This window comes from Schistocerca piceifrons, chromosome 1 (genome assembly GCF_021461385.2).
Source record: "Schistocerca piceifrons isolate TAMUIC-IGC-003096 chromosome 1, iqSchPice1.1, whole genome shotgun sequence".
Taxonomy (NCBI): Eukaryota; Metazoa; Arthropoda; class Insecta; order Orthoptera; family Acrididae; genus Schistocerca; species Schistocerca piceifrons.
This window is the reverse complement of record NC_060138.1, coordinates 629,057,235-629,080,368: the sequence shown is the minus strand read 5'-3', so window position 1 is coordinate 629,080,368 and position 23,134 is coordinate 629,057,235. Positions and strand designations below refer to the sequence as shown.

The 23,134-nt window shown below is 44.3% G+C and overlaps 1 non-coding gene across 1 annotated transcript; it reads left to right on the top strand.

Moving 5' to 3' along the window:
• Positions 1-4,932: 4,932 nt before the first annotated feature.
• Positions 4,933-5,039, top strand: LOC124721658. The gene has a single exon (XR_007006369.1). It is a non-coding gene; the product is annotated as a U6 spliceosomal RNA (small nuclear RNA).
• Positions 5,040-23,134: the final 18,095 nt, after the last annotated feature.

Below are 23,134 nucleotides of genomic sequence, written 5' to 3'. Positions count from 1 at the left end.
CCATATAGTCCTAATATCACTTCAAAAAACATACTTCGGAAATTATTTAAAATTTAATACATAAGTGAAGTAGCATCTACATCTACATTTATACTCCGCAAGCCACCCAACGGTGTGTGGCGGAGGGCACTTTACGTGCCACTGTCATCACCTCCATTTCCTGTTCCAGTCGCGTATGGTTCGCGGGAAGAATGACTGCCGGAAAGCCTCCGTGCGCGCTCGAATCTCTCTAATTTTACATTCGTGATCTCCTCGGGAGGTATAAGTAGGGGGAAGCAATATATTCGATACCTCATCCAGAAACGCACCCTCTCGAAACCTGGCGAGCAAGCTACACCGCGATGCAGAGCGCCTCTCTTGCAGAGTCTGCCACTTGAGTTTATTAAACATCTCCGTAACGCTATCACGCTTACCAAATAACCCTGTGATGAAACGCGCCGCTCTTCTTTGGATCTTCTCTATCTCCTCTGTCATCCCGACCTGGTACGGATGCCACACAGATGAGCAATACTCAAGTATAGGTCGAACGAGTGTTTTGTAAGCCACCTCCTTTGTTGATGGACTACATTTTCTAAGGACTCTCCCAATGAATCTCAACCTGGCACCCGCCTTACCAACAATTAATTTTATATGATCATTCCACTTCAAATTGTTCCGCACGCATACTCCCAGATGTTTTAAAGAAGTAACTGCTACCAGTGTTTGTTCCGCCATCATATAATCGTACAATAAAGGATCGTTCTTTCTATGTATTCGCAATACATTACATTTGTCTATGTTAAGGGTCAGTTGCCACTCCCTGCACCAAGTGCCTATCCGCTGCAGATCTTCCTGCATTTCGCTGCAATTTTATAGTGCTGCAACTTCTCTGTATACTACAGCATCATCAGCGAAAAGCCGCATGGAACTTCCGACACTATCTACTAGGTCATTTATACACTCCTGGAAATCGAAAAAAGAACACATTGACACCGGTGTGTCAGACCCACCATACTTGCTCCGGACACTGCGAGAGGGCTGTACAAGCAATGATCACACGCACGGCACAGCGGACACACCAGGAACCGCGGTGTTGGCCGTCGAATGGCGCTAGCTGCGCAGCATTTGTGCACCGCCACCGTCAGTGTCAGACAGTTTGCCGTGGCATACGGAGCTCCATCGCAGTCTTTAACACTGGTAGCATGCCGCGACAGCGTGGACGTGAACCGTATGTGCAGTTGACGGACTTTGAGCGAGGGGGTATAGTGGGCATGCGGGAGGCCCGGTGGACGTACCGCCGAATTGCTCAACACGTGGGGCGTGAGGTCTCCACAGTACATCGATGTTGTCGCCAGTGGTCGGCGGAAGGTGCACGTGCCCGTCGACCTGGGACCGGACCGCAGCGACGCACGGATGCACGCCAAGACCGTAGGATCCTACGCAGTGCCGTAGGGGACCGCACCGCCACTTCCCAGCAAATTAGGGACACTGTTGCTCCTGGGGTATCGGCGAGGACCATTCGCAACCGTCTCCATGAAGCTGGGCTACGGTCCCGCACACCGTTAGGCCGTCTTCCGCTCACGCCCCAACATCGTGCAGCCCGCCTCCAGTGGTGTCGCGACAGGCGTGAATGGAGGGACGAATGGAGACGTGTCGTCTTCAGCGATGAGAGTCGCTTCTGCCTTGGTGCCAATGATGGTCGTATGCGTGTTTGGCGCCGTGCAGGTGAGCGCCACAATCAGGACTGCATACGACCGAGGCACACAGGGCCAACACCCGGCATCATGGTGTGGGGAGCGATCTCCTACACTGGCCGTACACCACTGGTGATCGTCGAGGGGACACTGAATAGTGCACGGTACATCCAAACCGTCATCGAACCCATCGTTCTACCATTCCTAGACCGGCAAGGGAACTTGCTGTTCCAATAGGACAATGCACGTCCGCATGTATCCCGTGCCACCCAACGTGCTCTAGAAGGTGTAAGTCAACTACCCTGGCCAGCAAGATCTCCGGATCTGTCCCCCATTGAGCATGTTTGGGACTGGATGAAGCGTCGTCTCACGCGGTCTGCACGTCCAGCACGAACGCTGGTCCAGCTGAGGCGCCAGGTGGAAATGGCATGGCAAGCCGTTCCACAGGACTACATCCAGCATCTCTACGATCGTCTCCATGGGAGAATAGCAGCCTGCATTGCTGCGAAAGGTGGATATACACTGTACTAGTGCCGACATTGTGCATGCTCTGTTGCCTGTGTCTATGTGCCTGTGGTTCTGTCAGTGTGATCATGTGATGTATCTGACCCCAGGAATGTGTCAATAAAGTTTCCCCTTCCTGGGACAATGAATTCACGGTGTTCTTATTTCAATTTCCAGGAGTGTATATATTGTGAAAAGCAATGGTCCCATAACACTCCCCTGTGGCATGCCAGAGGTTACTTTAACGTCTGTAGACGTCTCTCCATTGAGAACAACATGCTGTGTTCTGTCTGCTAAAAACTCTTCAATCCAGCCACACAGCTGGTCTGATATTCCGTAGGCACTTACTTTGTTTATCGGGCGACAGTGCGGAACTGTATCGAACGCCTTCCGGAAGTCAAGGAAAATGGCATCTACCTGGGAGCCCGTATCTAATATTTTCTGGGTCTCATGAACAAATAAAGCGAGTTGGGTCTCACACGATCGCTGTTTCCGGAATCCATGTTGATTCCTACAGAGTAGATTCTGGGTTTCCAGAAGTGAAAACTGTAAGACGAAATGTTTTTGAAGAAATAATAAACAGACAATTATTTACAAAATGGAAGGTTTACTTAAACTCTTTGACCATGGTTTCAACGTTTTTAAAAACGTCTTCTTCAGAAGGAAATACTGACAACCTAAAAAGATTATCAGAGAAAACATACATTTACACTGACGGAAAAATAATCGCAACATCAAAAATAATTAATGCATGGTAATGACATTTTGGGAGTACATTTGTCTAAGTAACATATAAGTGATTAACACTGCAAGATCGCAGGTTAATGTAAGGCCGAGGTAAGCCATTGCAAATGTGAAATGCTGGTACATTAATAAGCGGTGTAAGCACCAGAACGTTGATGATGACTGGTTTGTGGGGCGCCCAACTGTGCGGTCACCAGCGCCCGTACAAAGTCCCAATTTCTTCACAGTCCAATCTTTTACGCAGTCCAATCTAGCCACTGTCGCTAATGATGATGATGATAATGAAATGATGAGGACAACACAAACTCACAGTCCCCGGGTAGAGAAAATACCCAACCCGGCCGGAAATCGAATCTTGAACCCCTCGATCCTGAGGTGGCAACGCTAACCACTAGACGCAAGCTGCGGACCCAGAACGTTGAATGCAAGCATGCAAACGTGCGTGCATCGCGTTGTACAGATTCCAGATGTCAGCTAGTCGGATGTAGTTCCATGCCTGTTGCACTTGGTCAGTCAATACAGTGACTCTTAATGCTGTTTGTGGATGACGGTGGAGTAGTCGCCCGATGACGTCCTATATATATACTCGATCGGAGACAGGTCTGGTGATGAGCAGGCCAAGGCATCATGTCGACACTTGCAGAGTATGCTGCGTTACAACTGCGGTTTTCCTGTCGGAAAATGCTCTCTGGAATGCTGTTCACCGATAGCAAACACAACAGGGAGAATCACCAGACTGACGCACAAATCTCCAGTCAGGGGGCGTTAGATAATCACGAGAGTGCTCCTGCTGTCATATGAAATCACACCCTAGACCATAACTCCAGGTGTAGGTCCAGTGTGCCTAATAAGCACACCGTCAACTGACCTCCTTCTCAGCAACGCGCGTTCATCACAGGCACCGAGGCACAACCAGTTTCCATCAGAAAACGCAACAGCCGTCCACCCTGCATCCCAATGAGCTCTCGCTTTACACCACTGATGTCGCAAATAGCGGTGGTTTGTGGTCAGCGGAATGCACGCTACAGCGCGTCTGGCTCGGGGTTATCCGTGAAGTAAGCAGTTTGTAACAGTTCGTTATGTCACTGTGGTGCCCACTGCTGCTGGAATTTCGCTGCAGACGCAGTACGATGAGCCAGAGCCATACGCCTAACATGATGGTCTTCCCACTCGGTAGTGTCACGTGGCCGCTCGGAGCCCGGTCTTCTTGCGACCGTACAGTCTCATGACCACCACTATCAGTAATCATGTACAGTGGCTACATTCCTACCAAATCTTTCTGCGGTATCGCAGAAGAAACATCCAGCTTCTCGTAGTCCCCAACTCAGTGAGGTCATGAGACCCAGAAAATATTAGATACAGGCTCCCAGGTAGATGCCATTTTCCTTGACTTCCGGAAGGCATTCGATACACTTCCGCACTGTCACCTGATAAACAAAGTAAGAGCCTAAAGCCGTCGGCACACGGACCGTGCATCCGAACGTTGAGCATCGAGCGTGCCGAGTTTCTGACGTCATGGCGTGGAATAGCACGTTCGGGAGTCTTTCCGAACGTGCAGAGCAATATCTGGCATGTCAGATATTCTGAGCGTGTGTCTGAGCGTTGACCAATGAGATGCCGCAACGCCACCTACGTCACACGCACGCCGTCGCCCTTCAGTACAGAGTTGTGAGGCGCCATATTGGCATTCATTTCAAGCCTATATGTATATATACCGTTCCGAGCACCAGAAAATTGAGAATCACTGAAAAACCCGTTGTTAACTGTGTGATTCGTTCCAATAAAATAATGAGAAACATCATATTCGTGGCAAAAGAATTATTGTAACTTGCGTATAATGAGAGTAGGCTATTTGAAGGCAGCAACACACTGAAGATACACCCAAAACGCATTGTTCTTGGTACAATTTGTTATAATTAAATTTCAGTTAGTAACATATCTACGATTAAGGTTTTTAGCAAGTGGTAAGGTACTATGATTTGCAACGAAAGCTGTGATGTTGGTTTGGTTAGTACTTGCTTCGGCAGTACATATACTAAAATTGGAACGATACAGAGAAGATTAGCATGGCCCCTGCGCAAGGATGACACGCAAAATCGTGAAGCTGCCGGCACGGTAGCTCAGCGTGTTCGGTCAGAGAGTTACGTGCCCTCTGTAACAAAAAAAATGAGTTAATCGATCAACACCGAATATAAACGGATGTCTTACGGCGTCCGCCCCGAGCAGATGCAACGTACAAAAGTGAACAAAACGAGATAAAAAAAAGCGTAATGAATAGCGTCACTGTCCTATATTGAGTGTTTTTGTTGGGGCGGAGGTTCGCGTCCTGACACAACCTATTTTTTTCCTAACATTCTTGTTCTTATTAGTTTCTGATACTTTATTATTAGTTTAATATAAGTATAGACTATAATATTTGATGTTATGTAAATACAAGTTCACCTTTTTTTGAGGGGTGACTTTGTTCGATTGGCTTGATCTACAGGACACCTTGCGCTACTTCTGTAAAGCTATTTTGCTCGTTTTTCTTTTGTGCTTCGTAATTCACTTGTTGCAAAGATTCTGCTACCGGATAGGAACAGTGAGTAAGACTGACCTTGGGGTTTTACTAAAATGTGGGATGATGAAATAATGATTATCTTATGCGGAGGGCTATTCCAAATTTGTACCGCACTGTTTGTAATTGAACTATTATATGTCTCTGTCCTTACTGATTGGACGTGGTACTTTCCTTTTCGTGGACGATGGAGGAAATGTGCGTTTTAATAGAGCTAACGTGGGAATTTTACGCGCGCTCGTTGAGTAAACAGTGTGGTTTACGAACTAGAAACATCCCTCAACTGCCGCTGGAGTGCGTTGCGATCGCGTATACCACGTTGGGGCCCACGTACCGTATGCACAAGTCGCGTCGTTCCTGATCGTTCAGCAGCACGTTGAACTTGGCACGCTCAGCGTTAACGTTCGACAGCACGGTCCGTGTGCTGATGGCTTAAGGAATATCAGACCAGCTGTGTGGCTGGATTGAAGAGTTTTTAGCAAACGGAACACAGCATGTTGTTCTCAATGGAGAGACGTCTACAGACGTTAAAGTAACTTCTGGCGTGCCACGGGGGGTGTTATGGGACCATTGCTTTTCACAATATATATAAATGACCTAGTAGATAGCGTCGGAAGTTCCGTGCGACTTTTCGCGGATGATGCTGTAGTATACAGAGAAGTTGTAGCATTAGAAAATTGCAGGAAGATTTGCAGCGGATAGGCACTTGGTGAGGGAGTGGCAACTGACCCTTAACATAGACAAATGTAATGTATTGCGGATACATAGAAAGAAGGATCCTTTATTGTATGATAGCAGAACAAACTCTGGTAGCAGTTACTTCTGTAAAATATCTGGGAGTATGCGTACGGAACGATTTGAAGTGGAATGAACATATAAAATTAATTGTCGGTATGGCGGGTGCCAGGATGAGATTCATTGGGAGCGTCCTTAGAAAATGTAGTCCATCAACAAAGGAGGTGGCTTACAAAACACTCGTACGAACTATACTTGAGTATTGCTCATCAGTGTGGGATCCGTACCGGGTCGGGTTGACAGAGAAGATAGAGAAGATCCAAAGAAGAACGGCGCGTTTCGTCACAGGATTATCTGGTAAGCGTGATAGCGTTACGGAGATGTTTATCAAACTCAAGTGGCAGACTCTGCAAGAGAGGAGCTCTGCATTGCGGTGTAGCTTGCTGTCCAGGTTTCGAGAGGGTACGTTTCTGGATGAGGTATCGAATATATTGCTTCCCCCTACTTATACCTCGCGAGGAGATCACGAATGTAAAATTAGAGAGATTCGAGCGCGCATGGAGGCTTTCCGGCAGTCGTTCTTCCCGCGAACCATACGCGACTGGAACAGGAAAGGGAGGTAATGACGGTGGTACGTAAAGTGCCCTCCGTCACACACCGTTGGGTGGCTTGCGGAGTATAAATGTAGATGTAGTTGTATTTGATGCCTTAGAGGGGTTCCTGACTAACATCAACTCATCACGTCTAATCCCAAAGGTAACTAATGCTCACGACCGTCATAGCGTGTATTTGAAGCAAACCTGAGTTGCATCATCATAGTGGCGCTACTAGCGCCACTGTCATGCGTTTGGTGTGAACTTTGGATAAACATCTTCTCTGAGGTGTAGAAATACGCTTACTAACTTTCGTTTATGTCGCACAACTTCTTCTTGGTTTAGTGATTTTTTATCCGACTGTGTATATATGGGTACAGTAATATCTTGTTACGAATACAAAAGATTCTTCAAAATTACTTGGTTACATGTTGTGGCAGAGGGACGTTAAGATATAGTCGAAAGGCGTCAGTAAAATATAAAATTTTCACATCCATAATAATTCAAACATGCACAACAAGGTGGTTGTTAATGTTAGTAGTACTTGTGTTTCTTCTTTGTCATTGCTTTCTATTTGTATTATCTCACAGCTTGCATGATTTATTTTTAAACACAGTACCTTTTCTAGATGGTAACTCATTACTTGTTGCCATTTTGTTAATTTTAGAGGTGTACAGAGCTAAATATGATCTGGTTTTAATGGCAAACTTCAAATTTTAACGTTTTAAGCGAGTTCAGCTTAATAATGTTCATTCACTGTCGTGAACCTCCTTCACGCACAGTACTAGTGCCTTGCCAGCCTCTTTACTTACCCCAAACGTTTCGTACGCGACGCTAGTGCACTAGGTGTACTTTGATGAAGTGATAGTAAATGACAACTACCATGCTGTGCATGTTTTAATTATTGTGGAGGTGAAATTTTATATTTTAGTGACGCTTTTCGGCTATATTTTAACATATCTCCCCAGTAAAGTTTGAATAGTGTAATTTCTTATACACACACACACACACACACACACACACACACACACAGAGAGAGAGAGAGAGAGAGAGAAAGAGAGAGAGAGAGAGGGGGGGGGGGGAGATACGGGGTGTACATAAAGTCCGGAAACACTTTCAATTATTTATCGCACAAGAACTAAACATTGTAGAGATGTCATACATATTGCATTTTGAAGAACTCTGAAAGTTTTTTTTTTTTTTTTTTTTTTTTTACAAACATTCGATATGCGAGCCATAAATGACCAGGCAGACGTCAGAACGGTAATCGAATTCTTGCCATACCCGTCCCAGCACAGCATCGTCGACTGTGGCAATCGCTTCCCGTAATCTCTCCCGGAGCTCTGCTACATCACATGGTAGAGGCGGTACATACACCAAATCTTTAATGGGTCCCTGCAGAAAAAAGTCACACGGAGTGAGATCTGGTGATCGGGGAAGCCATTTCATGAAACAGCTGTCCCCTCCTGTAGCACGGTCGATCCATCGATGCGGCAGCTCCGTATTCAGGTACCCACGAACTTCACGATGAAAATGGGGTCAGCCCCATCCTGCTGAAAGATGAACGGAGAGTCCGAGTGCATTTGAGGCATCAGCCATTGCTGCAACACGTCCAAGTAGGAATATCCAGTGACAGTGCTCCCGGCGAAGAAGAATGGCCCATACAGTTTTCGAAGTGACAAGGAACAAATCACGCTCAAATTCAACGTATTCCTGTTGATAATTTGTACCCCAGATTCGACAATTATGCCTGTTCACTTCCCCATTAGTGTGAAAAGTTGCTTCGTCTCTAAAAATTAAGCGATGAACAATGACATTCCCATCCTCATTCAATTGTTGCAACTGCGAACAAAACTCAAAACGCTTGTCTTTGTCGTCGTCATTGAGGTTCTGCACTACTTACAATTTGAATGGTTTCATAGACAGCGTCTGCGGCAGAACTTTCCACACTGTCATTGGAACCATTTCGTGTTCATGGGATGCACGACGCACCAATTTCTTTGGGTTCCTTATGAATGTCTCTCGTACGTGCTCCACATTCACTTCACTCACACTGGGATGTCCGCTTCTCTTTGCTGGGAACAAGCAACCCGTCGTAACGAATTTGTTGTGCCAGTGGTAAATGGCCTTCCTTGTTGGTGGCCTCTTGCCGTACTTGGTCCTAAACATCCGTTGAACAGCTGTAGAACACTTGTTTTTGTCGAACTCCAACACACAGAAAGCTCGCTCCGCACCTGAACTCGTCATGTTTGCGACTAGCGCTGACTGTCGGCGAATTACCAAACTACGCTAATTGAAAGTGTTCCCGGACTTTATGTACACACACACACACACACACACACAGACACACACACACACACACACACGCACACACACACACACACACACACACACACACACACACATATATATATAACTGATTGGTTGTTTACTATTTCTTCAAGAAGATAACTTGGAAGCCATTAACCCTAGCAATACTATACTAACGCATTTTCCGTAACGAGAGAGAGAGAGGGGGGGGGGACAATTTATACCCACCTAAAAGTTTAAAAAAATTCGTTAATTTTGGATGACTTATATTAAAAACATAATTTTTAAATATTGAAGCGTAAGTAGGGTCCAGAACCTGAAAGCATCTTTTAGCTCACTCTTAGCAATATCGACACACATCCAAGAACGCGTATGTAGTACCACTGGGATGGGTTCTTTATATCCACGCTAAAAAATTTAATAAAAAGTCAATTTTCGTTAATTGTTGTTGACTTTTACTCACAACATATTTTTTAAAGAAATATTACTCTCTAAGTAAGATACTGAACATGAAGTACTGAATATGACATTCATTGGAGAAAGTGACACCAAGTACTAAGACTTAAATTTTTGGGGTAAGTTTAACTGAAAAATTGAAAACATTCATAGCATCTGGTAGAAGAATTCATTAAAAAGGATAAACATTTTTTCAAAACTTTAAAACATAAAGTAACTGATTAGATTTCAATATTTTTAAAAGGTGGGGCATAAAGCACCTCTCTTCCCCCTCCCCATTGGTATTGCGACGGCTACAGATTGAGCACTGTGCTTTGTTGTAAACGTTTAGCAGCTCTCAACGTTATTTCTCTTTGTGCTTTGCTACACATTTGACTCAGGCTATATCTAAATGGCGATGATCAGGAAAATGTGCAATGTGTCAGAATCAAAACTGTGACAACAGTACTGCACAATTATCGATGCCAATATGTGAGGCAGCACCAGAAAAAAACCAGTGTATAGAGGTGGTTCAAAAACTTTAGACAGGCCGTGCCAAAAGCCCATATCAGAGAGGACTTTCCCCTGTGTCTGTGGGACATGTTGGCAGAGTGCAAGCTGCATTTCAGCACAGTCCACAGAAGTCAGTTCGTCATACATCATACAATTTGCAGGAAGCTTGATCAGTAGTGGCACAAAGCCAAAATCAGTTCATTCTGCATAGCTGCCAAATTTATTCAAAATGGTGGCTGTTCTTGGGAGGTCCCACCCCCCGCCCCCCCTCTTTGCCTCACCTCCTCTCCATGAGGGATAGATGTGGCAATGTAACATTGTTGACATCATCACCCTCACTTCTGCCCCTTCCCTCATTTCCCCCTCCCCTCCCTCACTTCCCCTCCCTCCATCTTTTGTAAATTGGTGGCAGAAAGACTCATTCTGTGCTAAGGTGCTGGAAAGGAAGAACATAAGGTACTGTCTAGATAATTGTGTTCGTTTATTTATATGTGTATTATCCTGCTGGAACAATTTCTAAATTTTGGTGGTAAAATCCTACAGACAATTATCCTACAGTTTTGAAAGTTGAAATTCAAGTAAATGCAACTGTTTAAAATTGGCAGCATGATAGAAAAACGCTCTCGTGAAAAAACGGATCTCACAACATGAAATGTGTGGTAAATTCGAGCAATATATTATTTATTTATTTAAACATTAATTAAAATAATTAAATTGCTGGACAAAGTGTTCAGTTGATGAGATGTTGGTGTTGGACTGAGAGAAGTTTAATGAGCGTATTATCTGTAAGCATACAGCTGAGGACTGAGTCCATAGCTTCATACTTGATGGTTGGAAAGATGAGATAATGGATGAGCATAGGGTGAATACTTTTCAGCAAATAAAGGTTGAGGCAGCAGGATTGACTGAGGATGTATTTCACAACTCATAGAGACTACTGCCTGTGCTAGAGCTGTTCGCGTTTTTTGAAGTGGCCGTTCAATTCAGTGCAGGAGACAACTTCGTCCTATTCCACTACCCAAGACCGAATCTAAATCTACAAGGATATCTACAAATCGCATTTAAGTGTCTGGCAGAGGGCTCATTGAACCACCTTCACAGTTCTCTATTATTCCAATCTCGTATAGCGCACGGAAAGAACGAACACCTATTTCTTTCTGTACGAGCTTCGATTTCCCCTGTTTTATCATGGTGATCGTTTCTCCCTATGTAGGTCGGTGTCAACAAAATATTTTCGCATTCGGAGGAGAAAGTTGGTGATTGGACTTTCTGAGAAGATTCCGCCGCAACGAGAAACGCCTTTGTTTTAATGATGTCCACCCCAAATTCTACCCAGTGACTCTTTCTTCTCTATTTCGCTATAATACAAAACGTGCTGCCCTTCTTTGAACTTTTTCGATGTACTCCGTCAATCCTATCTGGTAGGGATCCCACACCGTGCAGCAGTATTCTAAAAGAGGACAGACAAGCATAGTGTAGGCAGTCTCCTTAGTAGATCTGTTACATTTTCTAAGTGTCCTGCCAATAAAACACAGCCTTCCCCACTACATTTTCTATGTGTTCCTTCCAGATTAAGTTGTTCGTAGTTATAATTCCTAGGTATTTAGCTGAATTAACGGCCTTTAGATTTGACTCATTTATAGTGTAACCGAAGTATAATGGATTCCTTTTAGCACTCATGTGGATGACCTCACACTTTTAGTTATTTAGGGTCAATTGCCAGTTTTCGCACCATGCAGCACCATGAGGCTCATCTGAGGATGCTTGAAACGGGTTTTGTTCCCCTTTCTGATTGTGTGAATATATATTTACCCCGCGCTGTATGCCCTAGTCCAGAATACCACTCGAAGCTGGTGGGGAACTATCGTACAGTTGCCTCTGGAAGAATTGCTTCCTACCGATCTGCAAGTGTATACCTGCTGAGGAACTTGTACACAGGTATGTGGTAAGAAGGGATAGGACAGAAAACTGTCACTGAAGTGTGGGAAGAGTTGCCTGCTACCAATATACAAGTGTATAGCAGTTGCGGAACGATCTACAAGTGTACAGCTGCTGGGAAACTTGTACACATACACATATATACAATATAAGGAGGGAGTAAAATAACTGATGATGGTCGATGTAGAGAGGATATAAAATGTAGACTGGCAATGGCAAGGAAATCGTTTCTGAAGATGAGAAATTTGTTAACATCGAGTATAGATTTAAGTGTCAGGAAGTCGTTTCTGAAAGTATTTGTATGGAGTGTAGCCATGTATGGAAGTGAAACATGGACGATAACCAGTTTGGACAAGAAGAGAATAGAAGCTTTCGAAATGTGGTGCTACAGAAGAATGCTGAAGATAAGGTGGGTAGATCACGTAAATAATGAGGAGGTATTGAATAGGATTGGGGAGAAGAGAAGTTTGTGGCTCAACTTGACTAGAAGAAGGGATCGGTTGGTAGGACGCCTTTTGAGGCATCAAGGGATCACAAATTTAGCTTTGGAGGGCAGCGTGGAGGGTAAAAATCGTAGAGGGAGACCAAGAGATGAATACACTAAGCAGATTCAGAAGGATGTAGGTTTCAGTAGGTACTGGGAGATGAAGAAGCTTGCACAGGACAGAGTAGCATGGAGAGCTGCATCAAACCAGTCTCAGGACTGAAGACCACAACAACAACAACAAGGAGGGATAGGGCAGCCAACAATCACTGAAGTGTAGGAAGGCCAATACACGCTACCTCACCTAAGGAAAATGCTTCACTGCTCTAATTACACGTCGAAATTTTCATGAAAAAACTACCACTCGTAAACAGCAGATCATAATGCGACATATGCAATGGTAAATGAGAAAAATCGTTGTATTTATAGAACTACTGCAAAAACCAACCCCAAAAGATCTCGCCAAGAGAGAGTGGTGGCAGTGCATGTGTGTTCACCTCAATGTGTGGATACAGACTAATCAGCTTACCTCCCTTGCTACCTTCTTTCTTCCCTCCCTCTCCTCCCCCGATAAGTTGGGACACTGGTTTTCCAGGTGTATTCTAATCTGTCGTCGATTATACGCAGGGAGATCCCTCTCACCATGCATGTATGTTTGTACAACTTCCTCAGCAGATGTTTTACTTGTAGATCGGTAGGAGGCAACTCTTCCTACAGTTCAGTGACAGTTTGTTGTCCTATATCTTCTTACCATGTACGTGTGTACAAGCTCCTCAGTAGGTATACACTTGCTGATCGATAGGAGACAGTTCTTCCACTAGCAACTGTACGACAGTTTCCCACTAATTTCGATTCATATTCTGGACTAGCACACAGCGCGTGTACATATACATACACGCGATCAAAGACTGGAACAAAACCCATTTCAAGCATCCTCAGTCGAGCCTCACACACCAAGACAAGCACCCCTGGTTCATTCGGTGTAGGTAGCTGAATAGGAAAAGTTGTCTCCTGCACTGTGGATTGACTGGCAACACAAAAAAATGAACAGTGCCAGCACAGGCAATGGTCTCTTTGAATTGTGAAATGCCTTCTCACTCCATCCTGCTGCCTCACCATTATCTGCTGAAAAGTATTCCCCCTACGTTCATCCATTACATCATCTTTCCAACAACTAATATGAAACTATGGACACAGTGCTCAGCTGTATGCTTACAGGTAATACAGTTATTAAACTCTTACCTGTCCAACACCAACATCTCGTAAATTGAACACGTTTTCCAGTAATTTAATTAATTAGCTTAATTAATTTTAAATAACTTAATAATATATTGCTCGAACTTAGGACCCATTTCATGTCATTAGATACGTTTTTCACGAAAGTGTTTTTCCATCGTCGCACCGATTTTAAGTAGTTGTGTTTATTTGAATTAAAAGCACCAAGGCTGAAGATTAATTGTTAATGTGGTTTCCCTCTCCCAATTTAGAAGATTGTTCCAGCAGGATAACACACACTGCAGTGTGAACAGTTCTTAGGACAGTACCTTATGTCCTTCCTCTGTAGCACTTCAGCACAGTCTGGGGCTTCCTCCCATCAAAGTGGGGGGAGGGAAAGAGGGAGAGGGAAGGAAGTGAGGAAGGGGAAGTGGGGGAGAGAGGAGGACCGGTGGTGGGGACGTTAACAATGAGGCATTGCCACATGTAAACACTCCCCCCCCCCTCCCTACCACAGAGAAGAGGTGGATGGACTGCACAGGAAGAACCGCCATCTTGAATAAATTTGGCAATATCGCAGACTACGCTCACTTCAGCTTTATTCCACTGTTAAGATCAACTGTTCATAAAGTGTTATGTAACCAATTACACCTTTATGCACCGAAAGTGCAAATGGTTCAAGCACTGCAGCAATACGATTGTCCTCTGCAGCATGCATTTGCATGTTTCATGCTGACCTCCTTAGATGCAGGCAATAACTATCTGAAAAAAGTGCCTTTTGTATATGAAATCACATTTCAAATTCCTGGACATGTGAATCGCTACAACGTTAGGATTTAGGCTCCGAAAACCCACACAAAAAAGTGAACCATTCGTGATAACCCGAAGCTTAATGCTTGATGGGGTGATAGGTCCATTTCTCATCGCAGAGAAAATCATAATGGGAAATATTTATTTCGACATAGACGAACAGTTCCTACTACCACAGAGCAAAAAGCTGCAGCCGTCCATCGTCTTCGAGCATGATGGTGCAACGCAACATTGGAGTTTGACCATGTGCTGCATGAATTATATGCTGAGTGGTAGATGGGTCATGATGGTCCCATCGCATGGTCCCCACGACCTCTCCATGTCACACAACTTGATTCCTTTTTGTGCAGTTACATGAAGGATCACATGCACACAACATCTTTCAGTGACATCTTAGTGACTGGCAACGGTAAACTTGTTGTTTCATTCGATGTCAGTAGCAGTCACGTTAAAGCCTAACCTAAAATGTTCGCATTTAAAATTGGTACTCTAGGTACACGAATCTGTAAAACAGCCTGAAGTGTTGATTCTGCAATGCTGACCCGAACAAGGGTAGAGCTCGAACATCGTCGTGATGTTCTACGAGCAACGGGTAGGGCACTCGTGCCTGCAATGGGACAACGTTTCAAATGCTTTCTGGAAATCTAGAAATATGGAATCTGTCTGTTACCCTTCATTTCGCAGTATACCATGTAATGACAGGGCAAGCTGAATTTTCCACGTGCGATGCTTTCTAAAACCGTGATGATTCTTGGACATAATCTTCTCAGTCACAAGAAAGTTTAATATATTTGAACTGAGAATATGTTCAGCGATTCTGCAGCAAATCAAAGTTAGGGGTATTGGTCTGTAATTTTGCATGTCCGTTCTTTTACCCTTCTTATGTACTGGAGTCACCTGCGCTTTCTTCCGGTCGTTTGGGACTTCGTGCTGGGCTAGAGATTCACGATAAATGCAGACTAAGTAAGGGGACAATGCTGTAGAGTACCCTTTGTAAAACCGAAATGCGATTCCTCCCGGACCTGGTGATTTATTTGCTTTCAGATCTTTCAGTTGTTTCTTGACGGGCATATGGAATAAATTCACGAATATGTGAGTGGCTCGAAGACTTCTTACGTAATAGAATCTAGTACGTTGTCCTCGACGTTGAGTGTTCATCAGAGACAAGGGTACCGCCAGGAGTGCCCCAGGGAAGTGTGGTAGCACCGCTGTTGTTCTCTGTATATATGAATGATTTGACGGACGGGGTGGGCAACAATCTGCGGCTGTTTGCTGATAATGTTGTGGCGTATGGTAAGGTGTCAAAGTTGAGTGACTGTAAGAACAAGACGACTTAGACAATGGCAGCTAGCTCTAAATGCGGAAAAATATAACTTAATGCGGATGAGTAGGATTAACAAACCTTGACACCGCCACTCCATCCAAATATCAGGGCGCAGCGTTGGAAAGCCATATGAAATGGAACGTGCATGTGAGAGTTGTAGTAGGGAAGGCGAACGGTCGATTTTGGTTTATTGGGAGAATTTTAGGAAAGAATGGTTCACCCGTATAGGAGACCGCATATATGACGCTGATGCGACCTATTCTTGAGTACTGTTCGAGTGTTTGGGATCCATTCGAGGTCGGGTTGACGGAAGACATCGAATCAATTCAGAGGCGGGCGGCTAGATTTGTTACCGGTAGATTCGAACAATACGTAAGTGTTACGGAGATGCTTCGGGAACACAAATGGGAATTCCTGGAGGGTAGGTGACGTTCTTTTCGAGAAACACTACTGAGAAAATTTGGAGAACCGGCATTTGAAGCTGACTGTCAAACGATTCTACTATCGCCATCATACATTGTGCGTAAAGATTACGAAGATACGATACGAGAAATTACTGCTCATACAGAGCCACACAGATAGTCGTTTTTCCCTCGTTCTATTTGCGAATGGAAAGGAAAGGAAATAACTAGTAGTGGTACAGGGTGCCCTTCGCCATGCACCGTGCCATGGCTTACGAAATATCTATGTAGATGTAAATGTAGCAGTAAAAGTTTTATAACAAACCAACATACTCTACTTCTAGTATTTATCAAGATATGGTTTTTTTTACATTTGTTTTACATTACAGTGTTTAAAGTTTCATTGTTACTACCATTAACGATTGGCGGACTTCCCACCTGGATTCAATTTCTTACCCTAGCTGCTACAACATAAATCGTTCAAAAAAGTTTTGTAGGTTTGTACCACTTGTACACCTGCAAACATGTCTAATCTTACATTCAACCGTTGAAGGGAATGGAAGGGTAAATCTCAAAAAATACGAAGAATGAAAAACAACTTTGCTGTGAAATAAAACCATAACAATAACCAAATACAAGCAGTTCGTTCTAAACTGTATATCTTTGCATTCGGATAGTACATTTCAGTGCCTGTGCTGTTCAGAAGTACGATGCAATCTCCTTCAGACATGTATGAATGTTCGAAGGAGCAGGCACTGGGGCGACTACAGGCGTTATGATAATACAATAAATGTACTCGTAGTTGCGATTACAGACAATCATCTGCTGTATAACGGAATGACGACAATGCAAATTTATGCTAGACTGGGACTCGAGCGCTGATTTCTCGCTTTTTGCGAGCGGTCGCCTTGTACTTAGTCTATCCGAGTTCGTTTCACGGCTAAACCCAAACTTCCATTAATCGTCAACCATGTGTCTACTAACTGCACTCCTATATAGATTATGTATATTCCCGCACAAGGAACACATTTTAACTGAAGTCGCTTCCCCGAAGTCGGCGGATAAGATATACTATTTTGTCTAATACTGACGTAGTGAGACCGTGGCTGTGTACAATTAATGCAGGCTGATTCTTACAAAGAAGAAGACAGCAACCAGCCACCATTAATACTGCTATTTATTTAAGTAAATAGGCCGTAACCGGCTTCGAACTGACAGGTTCATCACCAGACGGCTGTTCACATGATTTGCAAGATAAACTTTACATGATCGTCAGTTTTCGATTTTTATTCTTCCAATGTGGCTAAATATTCTTGGTGTGTTGGTGCCATCGAGAATGTCGCGCAATTTTGTAGCGAAGTTGCAGGATTGTATTTTTCAAATATTCCAAAATATATGCAGCACTTACATAATTTGCACGTCACCATATTGTGCAAAGCACCACACACACACACACACACACACACACACACACACACACACATCAAAAAGTATTTGCCACATGTGAAGTTGACACGAAGATTGCGTGTATCTCCTGCCATAATGAGTACCACAATACACAGTCCAGCTGAAGAAAAACGGAGATCTTTAAAATGGGTAGTCACAGACAAATATAAGTACAGCGAAGGTAACTGCGAAGAAACCTTGGGCAACAGAAGAAGTACTTCAGTAGATCGATGGGAGAAGCACAAAAATGCTCGGTAGCAGACAAGAACACAGCAACTTATTGTCACTGAGGAATGAAATAAACAGAAAGTGCCGGAAAACTAAAGTAAAATGGCTATAGGAAATATCTGAAGAAACTTACAAGAAATGGTCACTGGAAGGACTGATTCAGCATATGTGAGACGAAAAGCGGAAAGGGACCTCTTGTAGAAAATTTTGGATTTTAGGTTACTGTAATTTTTAAGTTCAGCACTGAATTCTCAAAAAGTTATTTTTAAAAATAGATTTCTATCTCTGACTTTGAGTGAGTTATGACAAGCTGAATATTTGTAATGGAAAAGACGTGTTTTGACATAATGAGCTTTTAAGTTTCACTTTATTACCATTGTTTAATTGGACTTATTTGGGAAAAAAATTCTGCGTATATATTACCCTTAAAATGTCCTTTGCCTGATGGTACAAGGTTTTTTAAGTTGACATAACATATTATGTTGTTCCACGCTTCAGATCTACAGAACATTGCAGTGTACTTAAGTTTAAAACCAAGTAAATTGGCCCCAAATTGAGAGAAATTAGTGAACCCTGTGAAGTTCCCTTTTTGTGAAGTATTGGTAATTTTATTTGATGTCATGACCATTTCAAATTGGCAACATCCGTAGGTATTTATAACTGTAATACAAAAAGCACCAGTTGTCTTGTTTGGCTTTATTGTAATAAATTGTAATAACAAAATCTACTTCTTTTATACAAAAGAAGTTCCTTAAAATGCCTCTAAAATATACGAGACGCTATTTTCCGAAGCACTGTATGCACAGCTACGAGATTTTGAAAAGGAGCCTTTTGTCAGGCCAGTGTTATTTCCCCATAACTACAAGAGGTCCGATTTGAGAAGATCGATATCGTCTACTTTTAATGGTATTATTGACTTCTGTTAGATTCAAACAAACTTCAAATAGATAATGGCGTGTACGGAATGAAGTAAACCATCGTAATAAAAAAAAAAGAAAATGGCTATTTTAGACACTATAGAACATTTTTTGTAGCAAGAGGTCCCTTTTCTCTTTCCGTCCCACATATAGCAAAGTGAAGAATACCTTCGGTGAAGTTAAAAGAAAAGGTGTCAACATTAAAAGTGTAAGAAGAAGTCCGATGTTAAACGCAGAAGATAAAGCGTTCATAGGACTTCTCGACCTAGAGAAAGTGTTAGACAACGTAAAATGGTATAAGGTGTTCGAAATTCTCAGAAAAGTAGGTGTAAGCTATGCGGAAATATTCAAAAAGCTTTCGGGCTTGCAGCCGGTTGTCGTTAGCCTCCATCCACGATATGGAAGCTAACGACGACTGGCTGCAAGCCCGAAATCCATTTGAATATTTAGTTCGCCGTGAAAATTTTAAATTTCACATTATACGCAAATATTTAGCAAGGCTTGGAACGTATATCGAAAAGATAGATAACGCACTGAAATTAAAAGCTTACTGTGGTGTCAGTTGTAAGTTGTCGGTTCACGTAGCTGCTGCAGCTATCTCACTCGAGCGCTCGTTTCGCATCCAATGTGCGTCAAGTCGAGACGGCAAGAACACGACAACGAAAGGCGTCTTGCGTTCTCCGTTTCAGCACGTGCAATTCAGGAACACCTCCATGCAAGGGCCTTTCTGTATTATGAGTTGCCTCATCGATGGAACATGTCTCAAAGGTAAATGAAAACTTAGACCCTAAACTTAATTATAAAAAGTACAGAGAGACAGTATGTGCATGCATGTGAGAGATACATACCCTAATAAAATCGGACCGTCCTTTTGAAAATAAAAATTTTCTAGTCCTACGTGGAAGTTAACATTTACCTCAAGTTTCTGACTTAATTCGTGTGGAAAACGTAGTCCTGTGAAATAGGATGAACGTTTTTGAAACACCCATCCTAGAATATCGCTCAGATGTCAGTGACGCGCTCCAAATCAGACTAACAGGGGATATTCAAGGTATACAAAGCAAGGCAGCATGAATGATTACAGGTTTGTGTAGACAGGAGAATGCCACGGAGATGCTGAAAAAAACTGCACTGGCAGACTCTTGAATAATAGATGCAGACTAGCCCCTTGAAGCCTACTTACAAAGTTTCAAGGACCAGCCTTAAGAAATCTAGGAATGTGCTACAGATACTTACATCTCCCACAGGGACGGCGAAGACATGATTGAAGCTTAGACTAGTTACAGCACATGCAGAGGAATTTGACCGGTCAGTCTTTTTTCTCGCGCCCCATACGCGACTGGAACGGGAAGAACCACCAATAACAATGGAAAGTATCCTCTGTTATTGTGTACCTCGTACCAATTTAAATCGCCCGGGTAGTAGTGCGTGTTAAACTTCTAATCAAGCTAACGGGCCTATGGGGTATCGTCTCAGTTGTGCGACTGGATTCGTGATTTCCTGTCAGGAAGGTCGCAGTTCGTAGTAATAGACGGCAAATCATCGAGTAAAACTGAAGTGATATCAGGTGTTCCCCAGGGAAGCGTCCTGGGACCTCTGCTGTTCCTGATCTATATAAATGACCTGGGTGACAATCTGAGCAGTTCTCTTAGGTTGTTCGCAGATGATGCTGTAATTTACCGTCTAGTAAGGTCATCCGAAGACCAGCATCAGTTGCAAAGCGATTTAGAAAAGATTGCTGTATGGTGTGAAAGGTGGCAGCTGACGCTAATAACGAAAAGTGTGAGGTGATCCACATGAGTTCCAAAAGAAATTCGTTGGAATTCGATTACTCGATAAATAGTACAATTCTCAAGGCTGTCAATTCAACTAAGTAACTGGGTGTTAAAATTACGAACAACTTCAGTTGGAAAGACCACATAGATAATATTGTGGGGAAGGCGAGCCAAAGGTTGCGTTTCATTGGCAGGACACTTAGAAGATGCAGCAAGTCCACTAAAGAGACAGCTTACTCGTTCGTCCACTGTTAGAATATTGCTGCGCGATGTGAGATCCTTACCAGGTGGGATTGACGGAGGACATCGAAAGGGCGCAAAAAGGGCAGCTCGTTTTGTATTATCACGTAGTAGGGGAGAGAGTGTGTCAGATATGATACGCGAGTTGGGATGGAAGTCATTAAAGCAAAGACGTTTTTCGTCGCGGCGAGATCTACACTCCTGGAAATGGAAAAAAGAACACATTGACACCGGTGTGTCAGACCCACCATACTTGCTCCGGACACTGCGAGAGGGCTGTACAAGCAATGATCACACGCACGGCACAGCGGACACACCAGGAACCGCGGTGTTGGCCGTCGAATGGCGCTAGCTGCGCAGCATTTGTGCACCGCCGCTGTCAGTGTCAGCCAGTTTGCCGTGGCATACGGAGCTCCATCGCAGTCTTTAACACTGGTAGCATGCCGCGACAGCGTGGACGTGAACCGTATGTGCAGTTGACGGACTTTGAGCGAGGGCGTATAGTGGGCATGCGGCAGGCCGGGTGGACGTACCGCCGAATTGCTCAACACGTGGGGCGTGAGGTCTCCACAGTACATCGATGTTGTCGCCAGTGGTCGGCGGAAGGTGCACGTGCCCGTCGACCTGGGACCGGACAGCAGCGACGCACGGGTGCACGCCAAGACCGTAGGATCCTACGCAATGCCGTAGGGGACCGCACCGCCACTTCCCAGCAAATTAGAGACACTGTTGCTCCTGGGGTATCGTCGAGGACCATTCGCAACCGTCTCCATGAAGCTGGGCTACGGTCCTGCACACCGTTAGGCCGTCTTCCGCTCACGCCCCAACATCGTGCAGCCCGCCTCCAGTGGTGTCGCGACAGGCGTGAATGGAGGGACGAATGGAGACGTGTCGTCTTCAGCGATGAGAGTCGCTTCTGCCTTGGTGCCAATGATGGTCGTATGCGTGTTTGGCGCCGTGCAGGTGAGCGCCACAATCAGGACTGCATACGACCGAGGCACACAGGGCCAACACCCGGCATCATGGTGTGGGGAGCGATCTCCTACACTGGCCGTACACCACTGGTGATCGTCGAGGGGACACTGAATAGTGCACGGTACATCCAAACCGTCATCGAACCCATCGTTCTACCATTCCTAGACCGGCAAGGGAACTTGCTGTTCCAACAGGACAATGCACGTCCGCATGTATCCCGTGCCACCCAACGTGCTCTAGAAGGTGTAAGTCAACTACCCTGGCCAGCAAGATCTCCGGATCTGTCCCCCATTGAGCATGTTTGGGACTGGATGAAGCGTCGTCTCACGCGGTCTGCACGTCCAGCACGAACGCTGGTCCAACTGAGGCGCCAGGTGGAAATGGCATGGCAAGCCGTTCCACAGGACTACATCCAGCATCTCTACGATCGTCTCCATGGGAGAATAGCAGCCTGCATTGCTGCGAAAGGTGGATATACACTGTACTAGTGCCGACATTGTGCATGCTCTGTTGCCTGTGTCTATGTGCCTGTGGTTCTGTCAGTGTGATCATGTGATGTATCTGACCCCAGGAATGTGTCAATAAAGTTTCCCCTTCCTGGGACAATGAATTCACGGTGTTCTTATTTCAATTTCCAGGAGTGTATTTACGAAATTTCAGTCACCAACTTTCTCTTCCGAATGTGAAAATGTTTTGTTGAGCCCAGCCTACATAGGTAGGAATGATCATCAAAATAAAATAAGAGAAATCAGAGCTCGAACAGAAAGGTTTAGGTGTTCGTTTATCCCGCGCGCTGTTCGAGAGTGGAATGGAAGAGAGATAGTATGATTGTGGTTCGATGAACCCTCTGCCAAGCACTTAAATGTGAATTGCAGAGTAATCATGTAGACGTAGAAAGCGCCTCTTCCGGGGAGTTGTGCCGGAGCGGGATCGAATTTGCCAGGCGGATGAACGATGATAACTGGTGTGCTGGCCAACCTGCATGCGGTTTTTAGGCGCTTTTCCACGTCCGACTAGGTGAATACCGGGCTGATACCCAAGTCCCGCCTGAATAACACGCTTCCCAAATATTAAGAAAACTTTGAGACACTTTCACATGAAACAGACTAAACGCAGACTATTGGGGTGCGCAGATTCCATCCCAGGGAGAAATGTGGTGCCGACAGGAAGGGTAACCACTACCTCTTTAATTAACTTTGCGAGATGCGTTGATACCCATGCCGACCCCCATTGATGTGAGACAAAGGTACAAGAAAAAGGAGGGGGTACAATTCGTAGAAACTTAACAAAAACACAATGTCATTGAAAAGTCCTAAC